Source organism: Ammospiza nelsoni, chromosome 4 (genome assembly GCF_027579445.1).
Source record: "Ammospiza nelsoni isolate bAmmNel1 chromosome 4, bAmmNel1.pri, whole genome shotgun sequence".
Lineage (NCBI taxonomy): Eukaryota > Metazoa > Chordata > Aves > Passeriformes > Passerellidae > Ammospiza > Ammospiza nelsoni.
The window spans coordinates 32,044,029-32,065,632 of NC_080636.1; the positions used below are offsets into that span (position 1 = coordinate 32,044,029).

Below are 21,604 nucleotides of genomic sequence, written 5' to 3' on the forward strand. Positions count from 1 at the left end.
TTAATAAAATTTTCACTTAAGAATTCTGTTTGCCCTACTCTTGGAGAAAAGATGAGAAAACAGTTCCTTTTCATTATGTAGCTATCAATCTCAAGTTTATATTTCTCTACACAAGTGTAGAATGTGCAATAAGACTTCAAAACGTATGCTGCCAAGTTTGGTTTTCCAATAGAGTGGGAAGCATAAAATTTCTAGCACTGTCAGTAATTCAGGCCTCTGCACTGAGTCTGGAATTTGATGTTCACAGGAACTCAGGCTTGTAGGGTTCTCCAGTTCATAACAGAGGCAAAACTTGCTTTTTTGGGTTCTGGAAACTAGGTGGCCTGGGGTGCTCTTCAGGACTTCATCTGAACTCTTGCTTAGGGCTATGAATTAATGTAGTTATTAAATGGAACTGTTAGCACATGACACAATCAGGACTGGAAATCTTTCAAGTACAAATTGACCAGATAAACTATTAATTGTCTTGACAATATCCTTGGCATTTTCTGAAAGCACAGTGCATTTCAGCAGCAGTTTCTGATTTTTTTGTTTTGCTTTAGGTCACAGTTGACCTCTTGGTGCTATTTCCAAAATTCTGAGGATGACTTTAAGACACTTCCTTTCTGTATGCTAGTTTTGCTTTGAAGGCTTGCTATTTTCTGTTAAAACTGCGTGTTTAAGCATTCATTTTTGGGAGCACATTGAATATTAAGTCTTTTTGAGCTCAGGTTCACATTTCTTCTCTCAAATACCATCTTAAAGATCTGAAAATGGAATATTTATCCATACTATAGTTCTCCTGATTTAAAATCTGCTCAATACAATAAAAATTGAGATGTTTTCTTGGGATAAGTGGAAACAAAGTTATATATGTGTTATAGTGTGTGTGTGTATATATATACATGTGTATAGCTTTTAAACTTATATAATGCATTAAATAATCCAATTTCATAGCCAAGCAAACAGAAAAAAAAGAGTCTATTTTAGATTCTTTTTTATCTTACTTAAAATGCAGCAGAAATTATTCCAAAACTGTATGTCCAAACAGCTAGAAAGTACCTTAATTTAATTTTTGTAATATTTTGTATTTGAGGCAGTTATACTTTCACTGTTGCCTTTTTACTAAATTACATCGGAAAGTAAAACACTAAATGTAGGATAGGAAATAGTGTGGAAATTGCTCCAGGAATTCACTAGTATTTTTAACCCTGGTATAAAACATGAGGGAACTAGTCTTATTAGGTTAAGGCTCTTTCATCTCTAATTAATTACAAAAGGGCTTCAGGGTTTCCTTTTAAAATTTTTAAATATTTGCTTTTAAGAAAATCAAAGTTAGTTCTCTCTTCTCTGCTTTTTCTATGGCTGTACTCATGTGGTGAGGAACGTGTCTTAAAGGGCAACTGTGAATAAAAGAATATATTTCCTGTGGTAAAAATTTCCCAAATAGACTCAGGAAAATGTTTCTGCAATGCTCTTGTGATTGTTTTATTTAAATGCATGACACACCTTAAATACTTAAATCAACTCATTGCTCTATTCAATCTAGATAGAATTCTCTGTCAGCATCTTTGCCAAGTATGTCACTGAATCCACAGTACAGAAAAATTCATCAGAGTTGTTATTGGTGAGAACCTGAAAATACAAAGCCAATAACTGGAGGTGCACTCAGTGTTCAGTAGTTGGAGAAGCTGAGAACAAGTTTGACCGTGGATAAAATGAACTCTTTTTATTCTGAATTCCAGTTTTCTCGTCTACAGGTCGTGTCTCAGGCAGTTAATTATAGTAATGTCTTTGGAACTGGATATCAGTGCTTTTTTTCATAGGCTTATCTTCACCTGGTACCTTGGAAAAACAATGTTGACCACCCTGTACTTCAGCACACCCACCTACAGGTATTCATTGTTTTACCTACTGCTTTGCATTCAAGCAAGCTGACCAAACAGTATTAGAAAAACAAAAACCAGTCTCTTTAATTTTGAGAACTTTGATAGATGATGATTGCTTTGTGATTATAACAGTCCAATTTGCCTTTATAAGTCTTTCTCATTTCAATATACCATCAAGTGATTACAGAATTGAATGAGGGTCAGAAAGATGGGTAATTGTTAATGATATTCAGGATGGCTGAACACTAGGTGTTTTCCATAGGAATAATTTCAATGCCATGCAATAAATGAAATGCTGATTTTAATATAGTAATTGCTTCTTAACTTAGGATCTACTCTTTTGATATTTCCTGTCCAAGAGTGACAATGCCTTTTAATATGTTACTGTTCATGCTTTTAAAACAGTGTTAGAATGCAAATTAATTATTCATAAATCAATGAATTTTAATGAATTGTATGCAAATCACAGTTCTTGAGTTGATTTGGGAATTAAATGTTGCCTTGACTGAGGTATATGTTTTATATTGTATGGAGCTGGTTTGAGAGAGCTGCCAACCAGTTTGTGAAGGAAAATAGCAGGACAGGCTAAACTACAGTGGTGAATGATCTGCTGATACAAGTGTTTAGAGATAAGGCTGAGAATAATGTTACTTCTGTCCCAAAACTGAAAACTTTTAGCAATGTTCTGGTGAAGAATTGGTGAATACTAGTTTTCTTTCAGCCCTGATTGCTCTGGTATGAGCAACTGTTCTCCAGGTACCAGAGGTGAGATCAGGAAGCTCATTTGAATTAACGTGGGAGTAGGATTTGAGCAAAGATACCAAATGATGTGTTCTATTTTCAGCTCTGTTCTAATACAGTAGGCAAGTGGTTATCTTTAAGCACTTAAATACTCATTGTAGGGTCAGTATGACTCTATGCCTTGGACTTGCATTTTTATGTAAGGGGAGCATGCTAGCAGCCCCAATTTCAGCTGCCTGGTTCTGGAGCTTTCCTAGAAGCACAGATAGCAGTGTAACTGAGCTTGGGGGGGGACTACCAGAGGTTACTCAGTCTCACAGCTTCACTGTGGGTCCAGTTCACATCCTTTGACATCATGGTTTTAGTGGGTTTTGCCAGAAGAAATTTTAGGACTGTGCAGAGCATGCATCAGAAACTGTTTCAAGGACTTCTGTGGAGCTTTTAGGTAAACCCAGGTTAGCTTCTCACAATTGTGCTTCAATTGTTTGCTGAGTTGGAGCCATAATCTGCACTTGGGTTAAGCCTCTTCTAATTTCTGCCTAATCACTTACGAAACTGCAGAGAAGGAAAGGTTGCATGTACTTGTACTTTGTTAAGTCCTATGAGACACTGCAGGAAAAAGCTCCATCAGCCTTTTCTGGCTAAAAGTGGGCCTGCATTACAGACAGAGTTCTAGACCCCTAAATATTGAATTATGAACTTGAAATCTTAAAACACATTTTTATTAAAAAAAATCAAACACATTTTCATGGATATACTTCTACTGTACTTTCAGATGCCTGCATATGTTTAGATACAGAGATATGGACAAACAACCCGAAACCTTTCCAAGCTGTAACGTATTGTTTAAAAACTCATGGCCTCTATGTTTCCAAAAGCTATTTTAGCCTGTTTGTGGAGTGTATTGTGATAGAAACTACACTTAGTGCAATAAAGTGATAGAAAACCTCTTTGTGTCTTCCCTTACTGAAGAGCATTTTTCATCTTTTTTTAAGTCAGCCACTGTATTGGTGCATTAAAAAGAAAGATAGATGTGCAGTCTGTCTCATGTTGCTTATTAACAAAAAAGTTAGTGAACCAATCATGGTGAAACAGTGCTCTTGTAATGCAGGCTGGTTTTGTTTTAATACTTAGTATGTAAATAATTACTCCAGTAGTTTAATGTTTTCCAAGCAAAAGCTTCAGAATTTGGTTGCCTAATCAGCAGACATCCCTTTTTGATCAAAAATGAGTGTTGAACAGTAGTCATGGCACCAAAAGTATGTGTTTGAGTCACAGGAGCAGGGAATACTTTCACCACATTCTAGAACAGACTCTTAGCCTCAGCTGCAGTTTGAGAGAAAGATCCACCCATCTTTTTTAAGAAGGCTAAGAGACAAAGAAACAAGACTAAATTAGCATTTGTGTAGAAGCACCTGTATAAATATACTGGAATGTTTCAGCTCCAACACCTCAGAATTCTAAACAGAATTTACTTACTTGTTTCCTTGTGAGCCCTTTCCAGGTCACTTTCACAGAGCTCAGTACTCACTTTCAGAGAAATTTACACAAGGAAAAGAGGGTGAAGATGCTGAAGGAAAAAATGTGTAAAATCCACTCAAGTGGACCTTAGTTCTCTGCCCAGGACTCCACAGTGACACCACTGTCCATGGATCCTGAGACCAGCAAATTCAGTTGGAGGGCTGGAGCAGCAGAGCTTTATCTACAAGTTGTACTCAGAGGCAAAAAATCTGCTGTAGCCCTAGAAAAGTAAAGCTGGACAAGGAAATGCAATTATTTCACATATGTATTAAGTCAATCTCTGCTAACAACTGGGAAGTTCTGACCAATACTCATTACTCTTGGGTATGAAATGCAGTATCCTTGCTTAGATACATTTAATGCTTCTAAATGACTTTTTGTGAACTTTAGGCTGATGGATGTTGCTTGTGCTCTCTATCTTATATTCCTGACTCCTTAGGCAGTTGAGATAAATGCTCATGACAGGTCTTGAAGAGCAGAATTTTTTATGAGCAGTTTTAAATTCTTCACAAATATCTCATTTTCTTCCTACTTCCAACTGAAAGTAAAAAAAACCCCACACAACGTGTTATTCTAAATAGAATAAAATTGCATGGTAATTTCAATGTGCAAGCTTTGAAAGTTGTGTAACAAGCAGCAACCTTTAACCTTTAAGAATTGTGATGTCAGGGATTAGGTTATTGTGAATGAATGGGGACTTAGGCTTTACTGTTGAAAAACCAGCTGACTATTGTATAATGGCTATCCCTACTGTCTATTTCCTAGGTAAGGACGATTATTTACCCCGAGTGCTTACACAGTTCCCTGTCAATTTTGGCGCTTCGGTTTGGCGCAGAGAGGCGCTTGCCCGGCCGCGTTGGCGCGGCGCTTCGCAGCCCGGGGTGCGGGGCTCGGAGCGCTGCCGGGTGCCCGGTGCCCGCTCGGTGCGGGCGCTCCGCGGGCGCGGTGCCGGGCGCCGGGGCGGGCCGGGCCGCTGTTGGCTGTTGCCATGGCTCCGGCAAGCCGGGGGAGCCCAATGAGCGCTCTGCGGCGGTGCCGAGGGGACCAGCCATTTTGCTTATGGGAAACAATGTGACATATTCTGCTGTGCTATACCGGGGAATAAACAACAATCCCGTCGGGGGACGCAGAAGAAGCGGGCATATTAGTGAGTAATGCGGGCGGCGGAGCGGGCTCGCCAGCTGCCATTTTGACAGGCTGCCGCTCCCGCCGCTGCTCGGGGGAGGCGGAATGCGGGGCGATAATGCTGCATATCTGCTGTCAGGCGGCGGAGCGGGGGCTTGTCCTGTGAAGGCAGGGCTCCTCCGCACTGCTGTCTCGGCAGCTCGCTAGCCGCCGCTCGCAGCCCAGCCGGGATCCAGGGCCGGGGAGTCGCCGCTCGGAGCGCGGCTGGCGCCGGGCGCGGCGCTGCCAGGAGCAGGTGTGCGGCTCGGCCCGGCCCGGCCCGGCCCGGCGCCGCTGCGGATCCCGGGCTGCTCCCGCCGGGCGAGCCGCCGCCGCCGGACCCGGCCACAAAAGGGAGCGCTGTGCGCCTCGGCTGCTGCGGGAGAGGTACCTCGGCACGGGCGGGCGCGGGTCTCGGGCACAGCTGGGCACAACTTCGTGCGGGAAACAGGCTGCTCTCGGTGTCTGTGCCTTGGCTTCGGTCCGTGGCTGCTTTAGGGTGGTTGCTGAATTCATTGATCTCACTGCGTTGTCCTTAAACGTTTCGATGTTAGTGTTGTTCCGTATGGTTGCTGATTCAGAAGGATGCTTACAATAGATGATAAATTTTTAGTAGATAATTCTACTGAAAGGCAAGGATTATATTTTTGTTTGGATTGTCATTGTGTTTTTTATTATCAGGATAGCGTGGGTGAAATACAATATTATAGAACAAGTGAGCATGTTTGCCTTACATCACGGAGTTCATCACTAGTAGATTCCATGCATTGTGCTCAGCCACAGCGTTAGATTTAAATTGTCCAACTGCTACTGTGCAGTATGTAGGTCATAATAAAAAGCAGCTTTTTCACCAGCTTTCAATGGACTGCATGCCCCAGTGCTGTGGTTGATTAGTTTGTGGTACTTGTGCTGTTAAGAGCAGTGGTATTAAAGCCAGCTCACACCTCCTTTTTAAAGATATCGCACGTTCCGTGCTAGACAGAGCACAACACACCCATTGTGTCCCTCCGTTTGGCGTTCAATAAAAGGAAGGAAACGAGCACTCCACATGGAGTACCAGCACATTAATAGCACAAGACGGTTAAACTTTATTGAACAATCCCAGGGATTCTGAGATAATCTACTGAAGATACAGACAATAAAAACACCGAGACGTATACCAGGAACTAGTAGAAATGGGAGAGGTCTTCTGATAGGGACTGTTTGTTAATGCTGGAGATTTTTCACTGCAAAATGAATTGTTCTGAGTAGTTATTAATCACAACACATTTGCTGTAGTTAAACCTGGGTCAATAAAACCTCAATCCCTCAGGACAGATAACGTTTCTATTTAAAGTAGTATTTTCCTAACTACCAACTGTATTCTTATGCATTAATACAATTTCTGAATTCTCTTACAATGAAATGCATTGTATTATTCTGAAAACTGATCTAAATGTTGTGATTCACTTTGCATCTATAGAAAATGAGATGATATTTTGGTTTTAAGCCTTCTTTAATATTTATGTGGATTTAAGTCCCACTGAGATGAGCCATTTGTTTGGACAGTTGAGTGGGCATGAAATCAAGAATTCGAGGTCTGGTATCTTTATAGTTAAATTAGTAACCAGCACTCTGTAACTAGGAGCCAAATTCCAGTGTTGTTTCTGTATATATCCTGCAAAGGCATTTGAACAAGCATGATCAGCAACTATCCCCCAAGTGAGGCACTGCATTTGGAAACAGCAGTATATAATTGAATTGCTACTATGTGTTCTCCCCATGAGAAAAGCTCCCTCTGAACCATTTCAGGATTCTGTTTTTTGGTGAATGCACACACACCAAGTTCTTTATGCCTCTGTGCAGGGGTCATACGCTAAGTGGTTTGGAGAAGTGCCTTCATCTGTGATCTAGAAAGTGGAAGTGCCTTTACAGTGTGGCACTGCATTAATATTTATGATTGAGTCTGTAATTATGAGGAAAATTATAAACAAGCAGAGCTAGTATTTAAGATGTTGGAAAGTCTTTAACAAAGAGGGAGATTTTGTTACAGCAATAAGAAACATGGATGTAGCAGTATACAAAGTAAAGGATCTTGTAGTTCAAGGTGAATTGATTCTCACTGTGGATTCTTCTCACTATGAAGAATTTATGGTTTGAGGAAAACAAGTGAAGACTAGCAATGACTAATCAGTAAACAGTGTGCACCCATTAGGTGCTGATAGATGCATCTTATTAGTCATTATTATTTAAACCAATATTCTGTGCTCTTTCCATTCTGCTTTTCTCCTTTTGTTATTTTTCTCATATCGATTCCCAGCTTCCCTCTGCTTCCTTACTGTCTCTTTGGCAACATCTGATCCCATCAGAGCTATTTGTAAATCAAATCGGTGACTGTCAGTAGTGGTCATGGAGGTACTGCAATAGAATCTGATGTGGAGGAAGAATTTAAATGAGTTAGAGGTAAGAAACAGCAACCAAGTAATGAGTGTATCCAGTGCAAACTAATTCCACATCATGTAAGTTTTAAGGGCCTAGAATTGGGTCACTGATGTAGAAATCAAATGGGCATGCATGGAGAGGGACATTTTTTCCTTTCATGATGATTTGAAGTGTATTTATAAACAGAAGGTTTACAAGACCTTGATAATAATATGACATAGGACAAATTGGAAAGTTTGGTATTAGAAATGGTAGCGTAGAGTTCTAGTTGAAGTCTAGAAGTTTTTCAGGTTTCAGTGGAGCCATGTTTTTTATCAAGAGGTGATTATGCATTATTGGAAAGCCTCTAGGTTATCCAAAGTCAGGCTCTCTCTTGGTCAGCAGAGATGTAAATAACATCAGCTGTTGTGCTTTAACATTACAGTCGCTTCAAACGTTTTTTAGACAGATGACCTTAGAAGGTGACTCTGGGTCCATGTGTAGCCCTTAAACAGAATACCAACAAAGCAAACCCATCAGATTAATCCTAAAATGCAGTGTCATAGTAGCAGGTGCAAGCAGTAATAGAAATAAGAGACCAGGATGACCGAAGGAGGTAGATTGAAGTGGTGTGGCAGCTTATTTCATATGCTCTTTGTTTAAAATAATCAGGTTTGAACAAACAGTGATAAGCATCCACCAATCATGGGGTGTGAAGAGCGCAGTAACCTTATAAGAGCTCGTGTGGAAATGTGTTGTCTGTCCTCAGTCTGTGGACTCTTCTCAGTGTACTTACAGACATGACCAGCCTGTGAGCAGCAATACAGAAGGGATGTGCCCAGGGAAGACACAGTTATGGAGCTGGATATGTTGTATGATGTTACACTGTGAAATGGCTGAATGTCACTTCTGCACCTGAAGGATCAGGTATTGAATGTAATACATCAGTTATGTGGTTGTGTCTGGAGTGCACAGCCTCCATCAGGTGTGACCTTGGAACAGTACTTCTGCTCCAGTGAGGCTGTCTGAACAAAAATAGAAATAAAAATTGTCACTTTCTACCTGTTTGTAAACTAGAATTGTACAAATGTATTCTTTATTATTGTGTCCTACTGCTCTGATACCAGTCATTTCTCATGTCAGTATTTCCTATTGGATTAAGCATGTTACTCTTGCTAGTCTGAATTTCCTTTCTTTACTGCTGTATGTAGCATGTAGCTTCCTCTGTGAGAGAAGACTGTGCCATAGATGCTCTGTGTTCATTTTTATTCAAATAGTCTTGTGTCTTTTCATAAAAGTGTTTTGACCAAAGCTGACCTTTCTGATATTATGGAGCTTCTTAACATTTAAAAGCTAAAACAAAAACTAGTAAGACTTTCAAAGGCACTGATGTAATGGAAAAGTTCATGTATGGGAGGGAAAAGGGAGAGAAGTAAGTACTTAAAAGGGCAACATGTATCTTGGAGTACAGGCATGCTAGATGACGACATTTTAGATCTACTCCTGCTTTCAGTGTTTTTGAAGCATGTAATGTATTTTTCTGTTCAGATGTATTGTTCCATAACAGTGGTACATCATAGCTAATGCTGCTGTGAAGTAGGAAATTCCAAAGGCGGACCTGTTTCTTCTGTTATTTCTAACTTCTTTCCCTAAATAGATTGATTTTTTTGGTCTTTCTGTACTGAATACAGATAGTGTTCTGACTCATCCACCCTTAAAAACCTCACCAACCACCATCAGGGGGTTGAATAGCACAGATGTGGTTCTGTGTTCTTAAGTAACCTGAGTAACATAGTGCACTTTTAAAGAGGTGATATTGAAGGTCCTGAGTCTCAGAGAATAGTGGGAGAAACACACTAAAAGGAAAACAAACATTCTTCCTCTCAATCGTTACTATGATCAAACTATACACCAAGCTTTTTCATTAGCCTTTTTGTATAACAGCTGTTAAATAATGCTGAGAGATAGAATGATGAAAGCTTTACTTCTTTTAAGGGTACTCATCTTGCATTTTATGTACAAGTATCAAAGCAGTGTACAACTGAAGTGTTTGTCAGGTACCTAAAGCTATCCTTAGTTTAGCAGCAGTGGCTTATTAACTAAATTTATCCACAAGCATAGCAGCTTTACTTTTTTGCTTCTTCAGGACCCTGAAGAATATGCAGGAATGCATGCTGAAACCAAATGGAAATGGAATCAGTAACTGCAGTTCTCACAGCTGAAAATCAGATTCATTGATTTTTATGAAAATAGTAAAATGCATTGATTTCTAATGGTTGCATTTAGTTGTATGATGATGAGTTATGCTAATCAGAAATCAGTAGTTATGACTGAAGGTCAAAATAGGTGGAAGGGTCTTTGTGTCTTTTCAAACACAAAGTTTAAGAGTAACATGTCTGATTCCTTAATGTATTGTTGCTTTTGTGGGTTTTTTTTGGTTTGGGTTTTTATTTGGTTGGTTTTTTTGGTTGATTTTTTTTCTTTTCTGAACAGCACCAATAGGTGAAATCCCAGTTCAAGGAGGCAGCAAGGCTGAAAGGTGACTGTAACCCTTCCTAAGAGGCTTAGGTGGGATGGTGTGGTCTGTGATTAGAAGGGGTAGGGGCTGTGTCAAGAGCAGGAGAGCCACAGTGTGTTCTTGTCAGCGTGGGGTCTGGGGACTCCTAATAACCATAGCCTGAGCACAGAGCTTCATCACCACAGTGTACCTTGAGAGCTATAGTGTCTAATAAAGCCCCATATCTCTCACTGGGATTAACTTGCTGAAAACTAATGCTTTGTCAGAGTTCAGTTTTAGCAAAAATAATGGGGTGGGGGAGACTATCCAAGATTCAGTTATCTGGATCAATTCTCATGCGTGAAAAATGCATGAACTAGAAATTACATATTACTACAGAGGATCTCTGTGCATATGAACAGTATTTTCATGCTTGAAGTGACCACAAGTGAAAAGTAGTGATTCAGGCAATAGAACATAGCATGGGTTAGATAAATTGGGTGCTTTGACTGTTGTTTTTCTTTTAATATTATTTTTTTCTTAATAATGAAAAATTATATATTATTTAAAAATAAAAAATTTCTTTATTTTTAAACATAAATATGTATAAACATTTATAAAAACATAAATGTAATCTGACATGTTGGCATCAAGCAGGTGCAAAATGACATTTTTAAGGTACTAAATGCCTGTTTCTCACTGATTTTTGTGTTCATTTGAGAACTTCAGATTCTCTTATCTGTTGGTATGAAAGCTTTTCTAGTATGCTGGAGTATGATAAATAAGGAAGAGTAAATAATTGAGGCAATTATTGATTGGTGAGAATTACAAAAATATTGTATGTCATGAAGGTTATTTAATAAATCTCCAGCCCAGGATGTTTTGCTGTCTCCAATAAAGCAACCATCATGGACCTTCATAAGGAGCGGATTAATGGATTAGATGACCCAAGTTTGTGGGTATTTCAACTGGTGATTGTAAACATCATGTGAGTTTTGAATTTCAGACTGTTTCAGCCTTTGAGATAATCCTAAATTGTAGGGATTGGCCTAGGTGAAGTATCCAAGAAATAATTCCCTTTTGAACGTACACGTCACACTACTGACTTTTGTGTATTTTGTGCTTATTAAAATCTTACACAGTTATTGTCTGATTTAGGCATCAATCTTGTATCTTCTTTCTTCCCACTGACAGTAAAGATTTTAAAGAAAAGCAAGCAATAGCAACCCAAAGGGGTGCCAGTGCAAAACACTGGTTATGTTTCATTTAATTCATATATTGATCAGGTACGTCACACTGCTCCTTCTAGCCAGTTATGCAGTTACACATTTTAATAAGCAAATCCTGACAGAAGACAGCAGTTGCCAGCACAAATTTAATTTAATTTAGTTTCTAGTGAATTTCTAATGAACAGGGAACTCTAAGCAGTGGCATTCTCCAGATAATCAAATTCATGGTAATTGCAGTTTTTCTTTCGGAGAAATCTGTATTTGTTAGGAATCTGAAGGAAATAATTATTTTAGTGTGACTGATGCAATCAAATGGTTTACTTTGAATAAGTAAAATATGAAAGAGGCTAATCAAATGAAGTGCTACTGTATGAGAGCAAACGAAAGGGTGACAGGTTTGACAGTAGAATAAAGACCGAACCAAAGGCTTTGTTTTGACATACATGCAGATAATCAGGCAAATTCAAGTCTTTTAAGAGACCTCTTCTATAAGGGTCACTTTACAGATACGGATCATGTAATCTGAGCCTTGCAGATCATCATTCTGCTTCTAAACAAGTACAAGAGAGGTTTTGAATTCGTTATTTGCATAGCTGTAGATTTACACATTCACATGTTTTTGCCATTGGCATTTGATTCACAGATGACTGATATATGGTCTTGAGCAAAGGCCAAATTCAGGACACACTTTTAACTGTCAGGACTGCAAACTCTATAGAATTTGTTTGAAAGCCAGCACCTGTTGTAATTAATACATACAAAGGAGTAGGAGGATCCCTTCCAGCTTGAGGAGATTCTTCTCTTATGAGCAAGGCAATAATAATTGCAGAGATGGTGTGCTAAATTAATTCAGGTGTGAATTTGTTTTTTGTTGTATTTAGTGGGGCAATTATCTTAAACATAATTCTCTAAAATCAGTCACTGCTTAGATAAAGAACACAAATGAAAATAAACATGTCAGTAAGAGCTACAGAAAGTGCAGCAGGGTCAAGTTCTCTTTGCAATATGTGTTGAACATGAAAGATGGAGCAGGCTTGATGCAAAGGTAAACTGAAAAGCAGGTTTATTAACACATGGCTTTGACCTCTGCTTGACTACAACACCAGTGCTTTTCTTGATTTCCTGCAGCAGAAATGAAAATGTAAAGGGTGTCTGAGGAAGAAGAAAATAGTAGATTTGTAGATGAACTTGGGAAGTGTTCTTATGATGAAAGATTCCTGCTACTATGAGTGGATGAAATGTATGTGGGGAAATTTGAGCAGACACTGTGAAGAGACTTCTGGGAGTTGCAAGAGGAGACAGGAGGAGAATTACAAAAGTGCTTGAAAGGGAAAAGACAGATATAATTGCTGCAGTGACAAGACAACGAGCCATCTATATGTGCCCTATATTCTGGGGCAGGGACAGCTACAGTGGCATCAAAGAAAAAAAAATTAGAGGGGTCTCATGGGGTACATCTTGCATAGATCAGCACATGTTACTTAAAACCGTGGGTTCAGATACTGTGGTTAAATTGTGTGTTGACAAGAGGCCTAAACAATAGCATTCCTCATGGGGGGACCAAAACAAAATCAGAAATCAGATTTCAAAAGTGCTGTGGAGAAATCAGCCCTCTCAGGAAAAGCTACAACACACACTCAGAGTGAAGGGGAAACAAGTGTGGAGAAACATGAGCCACTTCCTTGAGGAGTTCACATACCTGAGCATTCAGGGGTTTTTTGGTGTTTTTATTAAAAAAAAAAAAAAAAAAAAAAAAAAAAAAAACCAACAAAAAAAAAACCCCAAAAACCAAAAAGTCATATTTGCATTCTAGTCAAATCTCCAGCCCATACACAGTGTGCCAGAGCAAACTACAGATTTTGTTTTTTAAATTGATTTTTTTGTCTTCATCTGCACGCATAGTAACTCCAATTGAAATTTTCAGATTTGAAAACAAATTGACCTCCTTCTGTGGGTTTTTTCTTTATGTTGTATTTTATTCTTGGCGGACCCAAATGAAAAAGTCCTGTCCCTTCACAAGTGATTTAGATGAAGCATTAGAAGTCTACATTTTCAATGTGATTATCCATTATGGAAATGGGATTCTCTCTAGCTGTCCTGCACCAGCAATGGAATAATGCAGTTTTGAGGGTGAGATCAGGTGTTAAGGAGCTCTAATTTCTGTCCCTTGGTTTTGCACCAAATTGTTTTAACTGGGACAAAGTCTGTTAGAATGTTGGTGGGCTAATTCATGTGTTTTGCTTTGTACACAAGTGAATTAGGACTGCAAATGTCTTTATAGAAAATGTCCATTTCTCAGTGTGTTACTTGGTTTTAAAATGATGAGCTGAGCTGGAGCTTGGAGGTGGCTTGAGTTCAAACATGACTTGAAAGAATAATTATATTGCAAGCTTTCTTGTGTGTAGTCCTGTCAAATCTGTGTAATTCTACTGTCATCTTCAGTATTGTATATATTGTATTTAGACTTCTATGGACTTTATCGTCCAGCATGTTTAGGAACAGCCTCTCTTTATGGTCATTAGAAAGTGGGGGGTTTTCTGAACTAATTGCAGATAATGCTGTGAAAATTTCACAGTCAATACCTAAAATTGTCAAAACAATCTAATAATATATATAATTTAAATCTTCATAAAAGAAACCACTTCTTTTGAATTCTGGACTTATTTTCTCTGGTGAGGACATGTGGATAGTTTTTACTAAGCACTTTTTTAAAGAACTAAAAGGATTTTTAGCTTTGCTTTGCCCAGAAGCAGATAATTTTTTAATGCACTTTTTTAGGGATAGGTTTGGAACTATACTCTGAGGTGTCTACCCTTTTTGGTGGGTACAATAAACAATTGTAGAACTCTTACCATTGTGTTTGCAAAACTGTGAAATCTGACTTGCTGTTTCTCATAATCCTAAATTAGTATCTTAAGCTGTTAAGTGCTGAAATGATGATTCAAGTTTGGCCTTGTGAGAATCCGATCTGAATAATATTTTTAAAAGCAAGGGCATGACTTCAAGGCAGTTGTTCTTCTGTGACTTATTTTAAACATGGGTGTTTTCTTTACCAAGACATTTTTTAAACAAGGAATTCAGAATTCATTTAAAGCTTTGTTGGAAGAGGGCAGAGAGGAATTTAGCAAAATGACACTTACAAATGATATTATTATAGACTTTGGTATTTTTGAAAGCTCTTATTGATGTTTTCTCTCTTTGAATGCAATGGTAGGAATCCTCCCTGAATTAATTAAAAGTAGTTACAGTAAATGTGTACTTTTAAAATACCATTGGAAAGGCCTTATCGTCCAGGTTTTTGCTATTGTAGCTTTAGGTTCAGCCCAAAGTGCCTGTAAATTTCTTTTGAAGAATGCTGGAAAGATTTAGCTAAAAGATGAAAAGAAGTGTTGAATTTGTGTTTATTTGTGTACCTTGATATAATGATTTTCTGATTGTCATTACTTACATTAGTATTTAAGTCTTACTATCATTAGTAAGATCTGGGCTGAAAAGTTTGGCACAATCTTGAATGAATTTACTAACCTTATTTACAGTGTATTTATTACTGGAAATAGCTTCACATGTTTATATACACAAATTTTACTATATTTTGGGCATGTTCTGTTAGATAAATAGTCCTGCCTCTTGATGAACATCAGAAGTTATGTTCAAATGGTGCATTTCAACTTGGAATCCTGCAAATGCTAACCGGATTTTCAAACTAAGGTCAGTGCAATTGTGCTATTTTTTCATCTTAAACTTCCTGTGCTGTCTGTATCAGACACACCTGTGATTTTGAAATGTCACTATCAAAACCAGGCTAGGCGGTCACTAGCTTCATGAGGAGGAGGAATCAGGAAATAGAGATGTCTTTGTGTTGTCATTTCAAAGGCAGCAATGTTTCAATGCTGCATCATAAAAAGATTTTGTGCGTTGACTTCTTTCGGTGTGGATCACATAAAAGTTAGCATAGAGACTTGATTTTTTTTTTTTATGTTTCAATGCCATTTTTCTTTTTGAAAGCACTGTTAAAATGATTTGAACTGCTCAACTTCTGGACAGTTTAGACTTTGATCTTAACTCACGTGTTTCTAGTTCATGCCACCCATCTATCATAAGCTGATTTTGTTATAAATAACCAAAAGCTGTACAGACACTATGTAAAACTATTAGTGATTTCCCCCCTCTGTTTTTGCCCTCTGGTTTCAAACTCTAGTCTTCAGATAACTGTCAATCACATGTAATTTTTTTTCACCTTGCTGATCAGAATGTAAAGGCTGACAAAAAATATCATCAAATGCTTTTCTCCTTATGAGAAATTTGTTTCTCCTTATGAGCAATTTGTTTAATTGCTGCAGGAATCAAATGTGCCTGAGCTTTAATTTTAAGTCAATGAGTTCAAAGCAGAAGGTAGGGCAAACAGAATGCAAGCATTTTAATGTGTTTTTGGACACTAAATTTGTAATAATTAAACTTCTGCTGAGATATGTCTGCTGTCTACTTTTGATGCCTTTACATACAAGGCTGTAATTTGACAACTATTTTATCTCTACCATCTCTTTTGGGAAGTAAGATAGAAAACTGTGTGATTAGCTATTCTGTATAAATTTTGTAGAGAAAAAATTATCTTTCAACTTCTCAATTTTGTTTTTCCATTTAGGTTAAGTTTTCAAGCCATTTTAGAAGCAGAGGATACCACAAGTCACTGACTTCATCCTTCACGTTTTTTAAGTGCAAATGTGCACAACTTTATTGTTGCTTGTAGTGATCATTGTTTAAGGGTTAAAAATAAAATTTTCTGGTTTGAACAGTCATTTCATCAAGCTGATGAACAGCCTTGAGAGGAAAGAAGGGTCTTTTGGGCTGTTATTACTAATAGGCAGAGGAATTTGAAAAACAGAGGATGTTAAAAAGTTCTTAGGAAGTAAACAATTTCTAGGAAGGGAAATCCACCTTTCCAAGTATTTATTTTTCAAAGAGAGGAAACTACCTAATAGGTGTAAAACTTCATGAATACAAAATAGGACATATACTTCAGATTATGTTACCTTTGACTTCCAGTTCTCACCTATCTTCAGAACCCCTCTCCCCACCTCCTTTTGTGCAACTTCAGCCACCTTAGATTTATGCTATGACAGGTGCTGCTTCCTCCACCCAATGTGCAAAATATGTACATCATGTTGTTCCAGCTTTGAGTTCGTTGCTGTTTAAGAATATTTTTAAGGATCTTTTCTCTCCACCTTCCTGGGTGGCACTGGCCTTTGTCATATGAATTGGGGTCTCATTAATGGCCTAATTTTCCTAAGGAGTATACACGGCATCTCATAAAATGTGTAGTCATACTGGCTACTGAAAACAGAGATAGCAAAGAAGTCTTGTTTAGAGTTGTGTCTGTAGACTGTCTTCCTAGTGGAAGATTTTTTCCATTCAGAGAGAAAGTTTGCAGTGGAAAATATGGCTGCAGTTTTGAATTCTTTATTACTGATGTTCACTGATCAGCAGTGGAAGCTAACTGGTGGAGAAGAATGAAGAAGTTTCTAAAAATCCATAAAGTAATGTCACCCATGGTGACTATGCTCTTCTTGTCTCTGTCACTTAAATGAGGGTCAAATTCTGTTAGCTGAAAAATTAGTTCTGACCTACAGATAATTCAGTACAGAGCAATTAACTGGCAGCACAACTGTAACATCCTGCATTGCCTTGAGTACAGCAAACATCAAATTGACTTTCCTGAGCTAGGAAAAGCATTAATATAGTTCAAACAAATGTTTCAAACTAATAGCCTGTTCTGCAATTAATAGTCCTGTAAAGAACACAAACAGCAAACAAAAACTGTGAAAGAGCTCTCATTTTCACTTAGCTGAAGCAATATATGACAGATGACTCCATTATCATGTGCCTCTGTTAACAAGAAAACAAAACAAACACAAGCTCAGCACTGATTTCCTGAGCCATTCCCACTGGCAGGTGTTGGTTTCATGCTTTAACTTCACCTTTGGGAGCTGTAAAACTTCCTGGAAACCTTTCCTGGAGTTCCTTTCCCTCCAAGCTACTGTATGAGGATTTGTCAATCTTTGGGTACATTATGATCTTCAGGAACAAAGATTTGAACAGGAAGGGGTCAGTTTTCTGTTTGAGGAGCTTCCTGTTGTGTGCAACATCATACTGCAGAGAGGAGATATTTTGTAAGGAGCAGGAGCAGGCTTGGTAGGCTCAGGCAATTTGGCAGCACCTTTCTTGCTGATAAGCAACATGAAAGTGGACACAGGTGGAGGCAGTGTAGCTGCAAGTAGGTTCAGTCTGCTGGTGTCGTGTACCTGAGCTTTTGAAATAGCTGCCTTCTGTGCAGCCTGAAGGACTGATAGTTGTCATGAGCATATGAAACTGTGAGCAGCAAAGAGTTTGCCAAAGCAATTGTGTCTTGATGAGCTTTGTCTGACTTCAGCTGTTTCTATTATGTCAATATTGTATTGCCATTAGAGGTAGGAAACATAAATACAAACATTGGGTTGCTGAAAACCAAATATTGCCTTTGAAATCTGACTAATGGGGGGAAAAAGAAAGAGATATCATAAAAATACTAGACTCTGGTAGTATTACTTTGTATTCTAAAATGCTGGAGAACTCTCTCATTAGGGTGTGTTTTCAGTTAGTGGATCATAGTAGTAAAATGAATAAACTGACTAAAGGACCACTGATGGAAAGATGGTTCTCTACACTGTTGTTTGCCTTGTAGTGAGAGGTTTTGTACTCATTTAAGGTGGAAAATGCTCGTGCTAGGGTTCAGTGCCTGAAAGCTTCTGCTGCAGCAGCTCAACTGTTTCCTACCTTCTATGCTGTGAGTAGCAGAAAACATTAAAATTACTTAATTGGTAAAAATAAGGACTGTTTTTCATATAGGTCCCTTTTTTTTCATTACTAGCCTGGCAGCTAAGCAAATTGGCAGAAAACCATTGTGTTAATTATTGAGAAACCTAAATTCCTTTGTGGATTTAGCCATGGTAATTGGAATAGAAGCTCAGTACAGAGTGTGGAGGTGTAAAGCTGGCCTGGCCATAATCTGGTGGTTTAAGAAAAAGCAGAATGGTGTTAGGCCTTGTGCTCTGGAACATAAGTCTTTGTGAAGCGGAAGGAAGGATATGGGATTTGTGTTACTTCTGCGGATTTCTTTTTTCCTTACATGGACCAGCAGCTTGAGAGTGCCAGCTGCACACAGGATCATGGCCCCAGAGCCTGGTGGTGGCAGTTCTCCCTTGAGAAGTGAGCACAGTTTTATCCACAGATAACTCTGGGAAGGTGTGAATGTTTCAGAGTATATTGCTCGCCTGTAAATATTTCAGAATAACAGTTGCTCAAACTTTCCTTTCTCCTAGGTAAGTTTTTCCTTCTTAAGCTTATGACTCACAGTTCTTGCTCTGTGAGCCACATGAAGTATGTGATTACTCTGTGAAATAGCACCAATGTCCTCACAAGACCAGACAATAGCATGACGCTTGGGATTGTGTCACGGAAGTGGGAGATGTGACTACAAATCCTTCTGGAAGTTTAATCCAGGTTTTCCATATCCGTGGCAGATGTTCTAATGTCCATAAGTACAGTGGTTTTAAAAATAACATGGTGGCATAACATCATCTTCCATGGTTTTGCTAAAGAGTGGAAAAAACCTGAGAACATCTTTTGGATATTTGTAGGTTGCACAGGACAGCTGTCACCAAAGTCGTTTCATTAAGGCAAGGCTTTGCTTGCTTGGTTCAGGAGGAGAATTTTAGCTAACTGTTAAAAGATATACAGATGCTATATATATATATATATATATATATATATATATATATAATGGGTATTTTAAGAATTGCCCCTTTTTATTTGGGCTCAAAAGACCCTGTTACTTGCATTGGTAAATCGGTAAATCACAGATTGAGAGTCCTAGCTTGTTTACATTTCTGAGGTTTAGGCCTTTAGGAAAACTCAATTCTGTAATGCCCCAGCAGCCTTCCAAAAAGCAGCCACAGTCTTACGCAAGAGTTAAGCACAGTCTAGCAGAAAACAGACCTGAAGGACAAATAACTTTGTACCAAGTTCTTGAAACAATGGCCTAGCTATGTATATTAAGAGTGAGATTAACAATAAGCTTCTGTTCCCCATTTCCTGAAAAGGCCTTCTCATATTTATTTTCCTGTTCAGTTTTAACTGTTTGCTCTTTGAACAGAGGAAGTTCGTTTTACTAACAAAGTAGGTAGGCATATTATCCTGTTGGTCCAGTTTCAGAATGATAGCTGTAGTGGCTGTAGTAATTTTTCCCATTTCTCATCATTATGAGAGCAGTTACATGGTTTGCACCCAGCTGACTAAAGTATTGGAATTGGTTCTAACAGGTGACTAAGAGCATTTAAATATTTAGATAATGTGCTTTCAGTAGTTGGAGGGTGTCAAATGCCTGTGATTTCTCTTCAAAATTGAGAGTATCCTTATGTTTTAATGTAGTTATTTGGTGCTGATTTACAGGTATAATAATAATTTTTAGTGGATTCTGCATTATTAAACATATTAAAATTATAACATAGCTGCTTATTATAACTGTAAAATGACTTACAAAAAATGGCTAGAGGTTTCAGTCTAACATAAATCTAAAGTCAAAAATGAGACTTCCATACAGCTAAAGATACTTGGTCTCTTAAAGAGAATGCAGGTCTGCTGTTCTGCAGAACAACAGCAGAGTCAATGCTTCCTGAACCATATGCCATTTTGCAGACCAGTTCGTGCTAATAACGTGAGAATGTGAATCTTTCTACTTGCTATCTTGATCCCTGTCTTTCCAATGCATGAATTATGTGTAGAACACTTCTGTGACAAATTCAGAAAGCTGCTTGGTGCTTGTTTGAGTATAGGCATCCCTGGCACTAAGTTCAGTTAACATATATTCGTGCATTTTTACTTATGTTACGTTATGCAGGATTAACCACAAATAATGTTGTGTATGACCTATGTGTAGCAAGGTATTCCATCCTGTCCAGGAGCATGGCCACCCTTCTTCACAGCTCCATTGCTTTTCAGCAGTGGAGGCTATTGAAAACACACGAGACATTGAAAAAAAAAGTCTTATTTCTAAGATCCTTCAAGTTCCTGTATGTCTAAAACACTTTTGAGACTAGGTGAAGTCCAGGACAAAGCATGTGATCCGTAGCTTTCCTTCTGTAGATTTTTTTTTTCCTGCACTCTAAAAAATACCCATTTCAGAGACTGAGATGATCAGTTCTATGAATGAACACTCTCAAGGGAGACTTCTGAAAACAGAGTTACATCCATTTTGCTTCCATTCTCTAATATTAAATTAATTTTATGTTACCTATCATAGTTCAGATGAAATTCAAATTTTATCTGGAAATAAAAAAAACGAATTAAAGAAATTGTATCCATGCTCCTCTCTTCTTCCTGAGGCAGGCAACATGCAATTCATTTAGACATACTGTCATACTACTCAAAGGTATTCCAGTAATCTTAAAGTATATTAATAGAATCATGTATAGAATAATACAAGGAAAAGGAGTCATTACACCTGGCTGTGCAGTGTTCACCTGCATACCTTGAAATGTACAGGAACACTTCTCAAAAGGATTATTCTCCTTCAGCCCTTCCATATGAAGCTGAGCAGTCACTTCAGTGACTCTACTGTGTTTGAAAGGCTAGGCTTAGAAAAATCAAGATTTCCTTTATGTGAATCCGTGCAGTGAAGCAGGTATACAAATTTTATCTTTCAGCATTTTGAACAACCTTCGGGATCTCTTACCTATCAAGATTGTTTCCTCTGGTTTATGGAAATTTCTGTAGTGTCTGGCTACAGAGGTCCTGGAGACTTGCACCGAGTACCTACAGCAGCAGCAGAACTATACACTTCTTGGTCATGTTTGAGTTCTTTAGTGCTAAAAATTGATTAAATCACACTGGAGTGGGTCACTAAAGAAATTATGTTGTTAATTTTAGTATTGCTAATAGCCATAAAATGAAAGAGATTTTTGTCAGTTCCTTAAAAGCATAAGGTGACAGTCTTGGTAGTAGTGACATATTTGTCTGTTTTACTAATAAACATACATGTACATTTATCTTTGAGACCTAGATGATATATGTGATATTTCTGACATCTCATGTTTCCTGTGGATAAAGATGATCTGATTTGTATGCAGTAGCTAAAGCGCCTTAGTATATAT

General features: G+C 38.2%; 1 protein-coding gene across 3 annotated transcripts in view; it reads left to right on the forward strand.

Moving 5' to 3' along the window:
* Positions 1-5,092: 5,092 nt before the first annotated feature.
* The window catches only part of SORBS2 (sorbin and SH3 domain containing 2), a 144,978-nt gene continuing 128,466 nt past the window's right edge, over positions 5,093-21,604 (forward strand). For 2 of the 3 annotated variants that reach the window (XM_059471437.1, XM_059471434.1), the window contains exon 1: positions 5,093-5,277. The gene's annotated coding sequence lies outside the window, so the exon portion shown is untranslated. Of the gene's footprint in view, positions 5,278-7,714; positions 7,737-8,481; positions 8,622-21,604 lie in introns of those variants that run through there. The other variant, XM_059471433.1, reaches the window with a different exon arrangement.